Below are 11,264 nucleotides of genomic sequence, written 5' to 3'. Positions count from 1 at the left end.
TAATGTACAGTATTGCACTGTACTGAACTATATATTGCACTAGCATTTTCCTGTTGACTTTGTTCACGTGTTGTTGGCGATGACCTGCGTATATGTCTGCAATCGCAGTTGGCACTGATCCACCGTGTGTCGGTGCTATTACATCTCTGTAACTGTGCAGTATACCCAGGTGTGCCCCACCTCCCGCCATTTACTGCTGCATCCACCACTCGTGGGCGAGATGGCTAAACGGATGTTGCCAAACTTTGCCCCTGTTCCCCCTGCCCACTCGGCGTACTCACGGAAACGGTACACCCAATCCACACCTTGTGCCCGCACATGAGATGCCATTTTCTCCAGCTCGCTCTGTGGCTGGCTTCATCCTATCTAGCTCCACCCACACCATAGCACGATTTTATCGAAGAACGTCATCTCGGGTCCTTTAGCCTACACCAAGCAAAAATTTGTAGGCTGCGGTCGTGAAGCCCGGTCATTTACAGGGATAGTAAGCAGCCTATGTTCTAATCTGGGTTCCATTCTATCTATGTATGAAATTTGAAGCAAATCCGTTTTGGCTTGATTGAGGAACAAACATTCAAACATACAAACTTTCACATTTATAATATTAGTAGGATAGGATTAGTAGGATTATAATATTAGTAGGATAGGATTAGTAGGATACATAATGCATGTTCACAATACGTAGTACAACTCACACTATTTATGTGTTCAAATATATATCACACATTATATAGTATGTAATATAGTATAATGTTTATAATATGTATAGAATACATAATATGGCTATACATTGCGTGTATATAGCAAAGAATAGATAGATAGATAGATAGATAGATAGATAGATAGATAGATAGAGATAGATAGATAGACAGATAGATAGACGTGTGTGTGTGTACATATATGTATGTGTATATATATATATATAGAGAGAGAGAGAGAGAGAGAGAGAGAGAGAGCAAATCACAAAATCTTAATAAATAATAATTACTATTATTTATGATTATTATATATAGAATGCCTTTATATTTGTATTATAATGTACTTGTGTATATAGAGGTTTATAGAGAAATATCATTCATGTGTATGTAATATAGTGTAGCACTATATATAATGTACATAGATGCATTTTACTGTATATAATATGTAGCTATAATTTTAAGTTATATTCGTCATAGTCATATTTGTAACTTTCATGAGCTCTACCCTGACTTAATAATTATTAAACATCAGTCGAGGTTTTGAGAAAGGTTATCATGTATAAATTGAGATTTTTCTGTGCCTTGTTTTTGTCTGTGCTTCTCCCACTGGAATGTGGTTCATTCAATGGGCCTTCCTCCTCCCCCTCACTTTAGAGCATTCCAGTCCGCATCCCACATGTTATCCATGCCACATCTTCCTTCCAGCCCAAGTAACCACAGACAGCATGCTGAGAGCTGAGAATCCTCTGGGTCTCCCCATCCCAACCACACACAGTGCCTAGTCTGACTGCTCAGCCTGCAACGTATCCCTAAAAACTGAGCAAAAGAGACAAAAAAGCGGATAAATCCAAGCACCTTTTCCCTGTGAACAACAACTGGATCCTGAAACTGAAGGAAAAGTTACTGCTTCACTTAGAGACTTAAGGAGGAGGCAGATTTCATGGAAATCAGATCACTCCTTTCTTGCTTCAGGGTGGTCCTCCTGCGAGAATGAAATATTTATAATTACAGCCAGAGAACAAAACAAGCACAAACTTTCCTGAAAACTCTCCTCGTCCTTAAGGGTTAAAATCCCAGAAGGTAAAGGAGGTCGCAAACCATTGCAATAATGAACTAGAAAATTATTTCATCTTTTCCGACACTTTTTATCTGACCCTGGATGTGTCACTTTTTTCAACTCTTGGTAAAACGTGGATTTTTAAGGAACATTTGTCTCCATGTAAAGAAGAATTGGACGGCGAGTAATATTGGATTCGCAGCTGGATTGTTTTGCAGATTATTACGGTGTGATAATTGTCAGGTATGGCAAGTAATGACTTTACGAAAGATTTAGGATAAAGTAAGACTTTTATGGCTACTCTTCTGGCTAAATGTCATTATTAGGTAATGAGAATATCTTACATGGGTTCATTTATAAAGTTGTAGAGCTGTCAAGAAACTGTGCACACTCAGACACATGGGGCTTCCCTATGTTTTACTGCAAATAACTTGTATACAGATGTAGCAGAGCTGAACTTGTCATGGAATGGTTTCTATGTTTGGCAAGATAACTCAATCAAGTCAAATAATACCTTACCCTTACCTGTAGTCTTATGGTAAACCACAGATCCATTGATCGACCATCATTATATCCTATGACAGTATGTGAAATGACAAACTCGGTTCTGCTATATCTGTAATTATTTCCACTGTAACACTAATATAATATATAGCAAAATAGCAGATGAGAAAATAAGATGATGTTCTTCAGTTATTAGCTAAATGATGCTGGATCTCTCTACCTATCTGTCTGTCGATCGATTGATCTATCATCTATCCATCCATCTATTTATGTCTATCATCTATCTATCTCTATCTATCTATCTATCTAAGTATCTATCTATCTATCTATACATCTATACATCTATCAATCATCTATCTATCTATTTATCTTCCCATCATTTCTCAGAAAGTTGTCTATACTCCATTATATACTTATCTACTTCCTTGATGGTTGCATTTTGAGGGCTGGTGAGAACGCTGTAAATTTTGGATTGCCAGTCGCAGTGTTGGCTAGTAAAACTTCACCTGTTGTCTTCCAGGGGGGTCCGCAATGTGCAATTACAGGCCTAATGATATAACTCTTCAGCCTCCTTAGCAGTGCTGTCAGAATAAATAGCAAGTGCGGGCTATAATCAGCCGTATCCAGTAGCATTTGCAGTTGCCTAAGGATCCTTTCACTTTCGCAGTTTCGGAGTACGCTCCATGGACTCAAATGTTTACAAATCAATATCCCAGCATGCCAACTTCTCATTTATAAACTATGTCTTTCAAGAAGGCCGTGTGTTTATTATATCTTGCTATAGGTGACCATTGTCTTAGTGGTATATATACCTTACAGATGTAGCAGAGTTAGTCTTTGTGCAAAGCCCAAATAATATTATGCTTTGATATTACGCATAACTGCTCGCTAACCTATTGAGTTATCAAAGTAAGCTGCATAAAGGTGTTAAATGACACATACAGCCCTGCTACATCTGTATATATAGTAGCCTGCCATCAGTCATCAATCTGCTTAGTTTTTGTCACGAGTCCTATTTTATTTTTTCTGCCTACTTTTGGTTATGAGTATTTGTCTAAGCAAAGTTTCTTGTCCCCGTGTTCTTGTAATCCTGGCCTTATTTGAAGTTGTAAAGCCGAGCTTTAAGAGGGTTCTTGACTGGTAAACAATGATTAGTATGCTTTCCCTCCAAAGTGCGTCACTATTATGATAGATGTCGGAGGCAGAGAAGGACCACTTGGCCAACCTCTTCATCACTTCGACTATTCAGATTTTGTGCCTTTTTGGATGTCCTTGTTCTATTTCTCAGACTTTTCGGACTCACAATGCCTCTTCTAACAATGGCCCTAAGGAGACATATTGTGGGGAGAGTGAAGAGGGCCCATATTTGTAACACCCATGTGGAGGAGTTGTCCTGGTCATGTGAAGGTTCTTATAGCAATGCACTCTAACTCAGAAGACTGACGATGGTCAAGAGCTCCTTAAGTCTGACCTATCATAGTCTATTGAAATTAACATGTATTTGCATTGGTAATGTAGAGGACCTTAATAACATGAGTTACAAATACATACCAGAGCACCGCCATATCTTACACTCAGTATTCTTCGACTGAATAATGGGCAGGACTCTTGGTTTCCAACATAGACAAAATTCCTTTTGTCCTTGCAACATTCACACAGTATAGAATAATACAATGGCAGTCTTCAGTTTATTGGTCACATTTCCATTCATACTTGCATGAATTGAGTCATAATATATACTATATATGTATCTGTTCTGTGATTTGTTATCTGAACAGCAGCCATATGGTATAACATATAGTTCTGTCGCTGACTATCCATCCTATAAACTATACAGCATAGAAATGAAGACAGTAGTTTGTAAAAACAACAGGATAATCTGACCCCGACATCAACGGAAGTTTTCTTTTTTTTTTTTTTTTTTTAGCCTACTCATCGCTGCGATTGCCTTTTTTAGGATTATTTGCTTTGATTCCCATTTTGCGCCTGCTGCTCTACTGTTTCCCTATGTTTACAGTTCAGAAGTCGGAATAAACAAAGTGCGCATCAGATATACACATTGGATCCATTAGTATGAGGTCATATATTAACGGCTGGGTTGTAGGACTTATATTCTTCACATATGAAGTAGATTTGTCAGCATAGTACACGCTCCTGCCAGATGAGTTATAACAACTGTTATGTAATAAGGAGGTTTTATACTGGAGACAAATAATGTAACGGAAACTTCACGTTTCAAGTAAAGTTATAAATATAAATACATATATATATATATATATATATATATATATATATATATATATATATATATATATATATATATATTAGCATAGACCTCACCATTCTGGACAAATGTCTCCAAGATAACTCAGGGGACCACGGTAGCAGTTAAGCCATGGCCCTCAAAAATTTCCTTTGGCCCCTCTATCCCATATAAAGAAATCAACTCTATAAGTGAAGCCTCATAGTGGGAGGTCCTGTTACTCTTGCATGGGGTCCAGAAGCTTTGAGTTAGCCCTATGTGATGATAGAGCGCATTTACTTCTATAGCAAAATTAGAATGAAAGCCATTACAGCCCCAATAACATATTATATAATATATCAGCTGGATAATATCTTTCTATGTACTGAAGTCTTGTTAAAATACAAGCCAAACTCTACACAATACATTGATTGTGTTTTATTATTAAAAAATAGCTGCAACATTTTTTCTAATACACGTGGGATGGGAAGGCTTGGTCGCTAAAAAGAATTCCACAGTTCTTAAAACTTTCCCTGCTATTTTTACATTAAACATATGCAGAAATTAATAATCGCTCTTGCTGTAGAGTGTAGACTATTTGTTTCCATTGGCTGCTATACCATCAGAATAATTGCAGATTTTATGGAGCTTAGTAGAGGCTGAGACGGCCTTATAAACCAACATTATCTACTTCATCTCATGTATGTAACGTATTTATTTTTGTTATACATTTTTGTGATTTCTTGAACAATATGACATCATCTGGTCACGTCAATGGTGTAACTAGAAGATCCTGGGTTCCAATAGAATATATGTATCAGGCCCCCCAACTACCATACATTATTTATAGTACTGACAAAAATCAGATTCCAGGATCTGGACACCGCCTCAGTCCCTACACGGCCTATTATGGCCCTACAGAGGGTGCAAATGTTTACAGCAGTAATTAGTCAGATTAGGATCATTATATGTAAAATTTCAGGTCTTGTTCACACACATGCTATAGTGGAGTAATCAAAAAAACGCATAAAGATTGCACGTAACACACTGCAAATGCGATATGTTTGGCAAGCACATGTTCATGTTCTGAGACGGGATTTCGAGGACTTATTATGGGTATAATTTTCATAGGAAATACACATTAAAGTGATATAGTTTGTAAAGCTGGAAACTTCCATCCATCCAGTTATATCTATTACGGCAATTTTCTTCATCTTTCCCAACTCCAAATCTGACAATCGGAATAATTCCCAGGGAAGTGGCCTATCTCTACTGAAATCCCATCAGCCTCTTTATTTATTGACAGCTATGGGGTGTGCAAAATAGGAAACATAATGGACATTATTCATGATGAATATTGGAGCAAACAGTTGTTGGAGATCATGAATTAAAGATTCTATTCCTTGAATATGAGCCTACATTCACATGACCGTTTTGCATCCAAAGGGTGGCCATTTTCAAGACCTATATTTTAACGGCCTGTGACAACAGACAATGGACAATGGACCATCAAAATATCAGACACTGAAATTAAAGCGTCCATGTGACAGCCGTTAAAAGAAAAATGACTACCACATGTCTGATTTTCACTATCATGTGAATATAGGGTAAGTCTCAAAATCAGTAGTCATGAGATAAATGTCTAGTCCTTGCTGGACTTTAGTCTTTGGGGGTCCATCATGCCTTGTACGCCATTGTTCTGGTATACAGGGCATGAGACTGCTGCAAGTCTGCACTACTCAGGGTTTTGCACAACAGATTGTGCCCATTTATGTCTATTACACTGCCCTCTCCACTTTCCTGATAAGTGTGTGGTGAAGGCCATGTGATGGGCAGGGTCACCAACCTGTCTGATTTACGACCATTTATTCCAGTTTATTGGCATGACTGATGCCTGAAACCTACAGGAGCTAGTGTGATTGCAGTTCCAGCGCTGAGCCGCGCCGGTGTCTGTGTCTGATTTATGAGACTAACCATAAATTGGTCTCACCCTCCAGTGGCAAAAAGGTTATGAAGACTGGTTTACTAAAGGCCAGTCGTGGTTATTCCCCATCCTATTGTATTTATCACATACTTGCCAACTCTTCGGGAAGCTTTGGAAGTCTCAAGAAAAAGGGACAAACTCATGGACTCCCAAAAGAGCAGGCAAATCTTGGGTAGCAGTCAATTTAAATGTGAATGACTGACATAGTGCCCATGTCACGTGAAAGGGAGCATGGCGATATACCAAAGGAGTGTGGTGATGTCAAGAGGGGGCATGCCCTACGCCCATACATCATTAACCAAATCTTAGCAAGTATGATTTATCATAGCTAGTTTAACCACTCTAAGGGTAAGTTCAAACAGGGTTTTGTGGTCCGGAACCTGAGGCGGAGTGCATCGGTATCCAGTCACGCACTCCGCTCCGGATTAGACCCAAATGAATGGGCCTAGTCAGGAGGGAGTGTCTTCAGGCGGAGGTCGCAAAGTGATTCTGACTGAAAAAAGGAGCATATTGCGTATTTTTCCTAGCGTAAAGGGCTCCCAGAAAAAAGAACTGGCTCATACGGCCTCAAAATCCTGACCAAGAAACCCTGTGTGAACTTACCCTTACTGTAGAAAACCCTTTCCTATGTTGATTAAACCACTACTTCTCCATATATAATGTAACATATATAGAGATTTATATAGGACTAGGGTATATTATATGCTATAAACCTAGGATAAAAGAGATGACAATGATAATGAATGATGGCAGGGACCTTGAATCCTTGTTTCCATTAACATATGAAGGTTGTGTAATATATGGTTGGCCTTGTATTGAAAAATGTATATATGACAAGCTAGCCTAAGCAGGATATCTAACTATCACATCTATGCCCCATAATGGAAAAACTGGTATGGACGTATTTGACGTATCCAAAGTGACCCGTGCATAAATTTAGCTCTGTTTTGCTATTTCTGCTTGCATATACAATAAATAGAAATATATTCAATGGAATTACAATAAATGATCTGACTATAAACCTATAAAATGGACGATTTCCTGTTTGATATACAGTACTAGGCATGTAAGTACAATATGGAAGTCTTGCTATGTTGTCACCAATATTCTTAGAAGTGGACACTTTTCACATCAAAATCCAGGTTGATTTAGGCTAATACATCTACAACTACAGAAATAGTTAATAAAAAGAGCAAATATTGACCGGTCTATAGACAATACTGTTTGTTCTGTCAATAGTTGTGCAGTGCATGTTTGTAAGACACTTATGGCGTGCTGTATGCAAACACAGTGTGAGGAAGCAGTGGCTAAAAGCACTGATCTGAACCAAGGAGCTGACGCTTCATCTAGCACCCTATATACAGGATTGTTACTGTAGCCAGTCTGGTGTAGGGTTAAACAGTAAGCATTTTTTTTTTTCTTTTCGCATTGCAGGAAATATGTCCAGATTCCTTACATAAACAAACAGAGGCGGCTGTCTCAGAACAACTTTTAGAAGTAAAATGGCAGCAGCTTTAAAGGACTAGGTCTGGTGGCCTTGTGGTTAGACCAGTTGCCTGTGAAGTGGGAGATTCTGAGTTGCGTTACACCGCAGCCAATGTCGTTTCATATTTTTAAACCCTGTCTGGTCTGACAAACATACCCAAAGCATTTGTTGGATTTCACCTTCCCTCTACTATATATGTCTGTAGTAAGTAGCTGTTTAGGGTAAGAGTCAAAAATAAGCAAAGAAAGAACGTGCTCCTATTTATTTCAATCTGTCTTGTAGTAATACGACTATTTCACATCTCAATATTGTATACCATATAAAACAATGTGTCATATTTTCACATATTGATAAATTGTTATAATATACCTCTCTATATACAAGGGCAAAGAAAGGTTAAATAAAGAAGAGTTTGGCTATGCTTTTTGCAGAATGTATCCTCTACTTTCTCCCTGTCGAATATCTAGTTGTTAAGCATCTAGATGGTTGCTTTGTCCGTATTACATTTACTTACAGTGTATTTTAGATCATAAAAGACATCTTAGCGTTTGATTTATTTATTTATTTAAGTTATAAAGGTCTTATTAAATCTTGTAAAATATAATGATATATAATTTGGAGCTTTACATTATAGATATTGAATCCAAGGTGGTGTAAGTAAGAAGCAGGCCCATATAAAGGCTAAGTCTTCCTTCGCAAACAAGTCTTATTTTATAGGCCTAACAACTACTTTGAATTAGGTCTTGATTAAAATTTTTTATATCATTTTGTATTTATACCAAACGCATTGGAAAGCGGAGAGCTTATGAAAGCACACGGACCCCCATAGACTGTAATGAGGTCTGTGTGTATTCCGCGCGGTATCCACATGAGTCGTGCGGAAAGGAAAGTAGTTCATGAAGTACTTTTCTCTCCGCATGTTCCGTACAGACACCGCGTGGAAAACTCACAGACCCTATTATAGTCTATGGGGGTCCGTGTGCTTTCATAAGCTCACCGCTTGCCAATGCGTTCGGTATTCTGTTCCAGGGGACCTCACATGGATCCCCCCAAACGGAATACTGAACGCAGAGGTGAACCAGGCCATACTCCCTTCACTTCAATCTCCCCCCTCCCCATACTTTTTGCTAATAACATTGTGTAGCTTTGCAAGAAGTGGGGGACGGATGAAAGACAGAATGAGTGCAGATTACACACAATTTATTTGTAGTCTGTTTCCATGGAGATGCATAGCCCTGAATAAGAGCCATAGACAAAAATGGAATTTTGTAATTTAATGCTATATACAAATGATACTTCTTTATTGTGAAAGTGGACATGCCATTTATAGGGTTTTACTATTATATATCATGCATACTACTACTACTACTACTACTACTACTACTACTACTGTTAACATTTCCATATGAATCTTCTAGAATAAGACTATACAAAGAATAGGAACAAATAAAATAGTTAATCCCCTACAGTTTGGTCCTGACTTGGTTCTCCCATTGTGACCCCTGCACGACAGCTCTAGTTTAGTTTGACCCATGGTCATTATGAGTTCTTCAAACTGAAGAAGGAAGCATAGAAATAGATGTTGGGACATGTTGTCTTTGTTATCCTGTCACTTTAATTTTAGCATGTGGAGTCCATTTATAGACGTTTTGCCTCCCTACAACTGGTACAGGTGTAATGTTTCTTCAACCTGGGCCCTACTCCCTATAGGGGACACTATTTGTCTGAAAAGAAGCTGTTCAACAAATATCAAGCATAGGGTAAGAATAAGTGGCATTATATGCATTGGACAGTTTCTATAGTTTATTACATAATATATAAATATATATCATATTGCAAATGAGAAGGTCTGCCATGTTACATCTACAGTATATATAGATAGTGTTTATTGGGAACATTTGGAAAGGGCATAGGGTTACTTTACAAATCTTTGGGGTACTTCCATTTGACTTATTCCTCATGATACACTTTTAGGAAGTCTACTTAAAAATCAGTAGAAAAAAATGAATCTGAACTACCCAGGCACTTGTTGCTCTACACCTGGAACCATTTGTACACCTATTCACATGCAAGGAAAGTCCTGCCCTAGGGGTCTATTGTTTCTCTATGTCCATCAGAGGAATAACAAAAGGCTACATTAGGAAGCTTGCTGCTGCAAATTAATGGGCATCCCTCCCATGACATTCCAGCATTAACCCAACTTCTGTATGACTTCACCTTATGCCTTCAGGAGAGGTGTCAAGTACTTAATTGAGATGAGAAGTCATTGTATGAACTGATGGGAGGTTCTGGAATATTGATTGCCATCATGGATACTTTAGACAGGATGGTCTCTGCCCAGGGGAGCAACAGGCATTCTTGAAATGACTAGACTTAAGCTGGGAAAGGTTGGGACAAGGTCACTTTTAAAGGTTTAGGAAATGACCTCTACAGTCAAATTAAGAGATGTCCAAAAAAGTCTGTTATAGACCTGTTAAATGTGAGTGTATGGCCAGTTACTATGTACTGTAAACCTTATATGACTGTAACCAATAGTCTCGTAGAATAGTTTGGAAGGTACGTTGAAAATATACAGGTACAATCTTCTACTTAATGTTAAAATATTCCAGTGGAGTCTTGAAAATGAAATGAAAAAATTAAAGGAGCTGTCCCAACCAGACAACCTCCTAATGGGCCAATATTACCTCTGCTTTTAGCGGATTGCTGGAAATCTGATTTGCCAATTCCACTAAGACCTTCACAAATAGTAGATAGTAGAGTACATTGTACACATAGAGTAGACGAGTCCTAGTCAAAAATAAGCATTTGGTGCTATACCATCCACACACCTCTATTTCAGGACAGGAAAGGCCGGTTCTCCTTTACCCTCAATTCTTTAGTGTTGGTAAGGAAAGCCCTGTGCCTATTGGTGGGGAAACCCTTATGTAGATTTACACACAGTGAATGGGATCAGGAAAGAGCTGCAGATTAAATGGTTAAATAGATTTATTTGAGATGATTTAGTTATATCTATATACCTATTAGTAATAGCATTGTCACTCCTCCATTTATTGACAAGCACTTTCCAAAGAAATTCTCATTTAAAAAGGGGCAAAAATGGTATCTAGAAAGTTAAAATATGAAAAATATTAACACTTTTATGAGGATTTGGATTAATAAACTATACATATATGTATACTGTATGTATGTATAGAAATACATGGTAGCTCAATTATGATAAAAATAATATCCTGAGGGTTTTTTTTCTCATTTTTTCATTCATATTTTTTAACATAGGCATAAAATAAACCACA

The 11,264-nt window shown here is 37.9% G+C and overlaps 1 protein-coding gene across 1 annotated transcript in view; it reads left to right on the top strand.

Annotated features, from left to right (window-relative positions):
- The first annotated feature begins 1,439 nt into the window (after window positions 1-1,439).
- Window positions 1,440-11,264, top strand: part of GLI1 (GLI family zinc finger 1) — a 97,554-nt gene continuing 87,729 nt past the window's right edge. Inside the window, exon 1 of the mRNA XM_075265732.1 lies at window positions 1,440-1,998. The gene's annotated coding sequence lies outside the window, so the exon portion shown is untranslated. The remainder of the gene's footprint in view (window positions 1,999-11,264) is intronic.

This window comes from Leptodactylus fuscus, chromosome 2 (genome assembly GCF_031893055.1).
Source record: "Leptodactylus fuscus isolate aLepFus1 chromosome 2, aLepFus1.hap2, whole genome shotgun sequence".
In the NCBI taxonomy this organism is placed as follows: domain Eukaryota; kingdom Metazoa; phylum Chordata; class Amphibia; order Anura; family Leptodactylidae; genus Leptodactylus; species Leptodactylus fuscus.
This window is presented reverse-complemented; position numbering and strand designations above follow the sequence as displayed.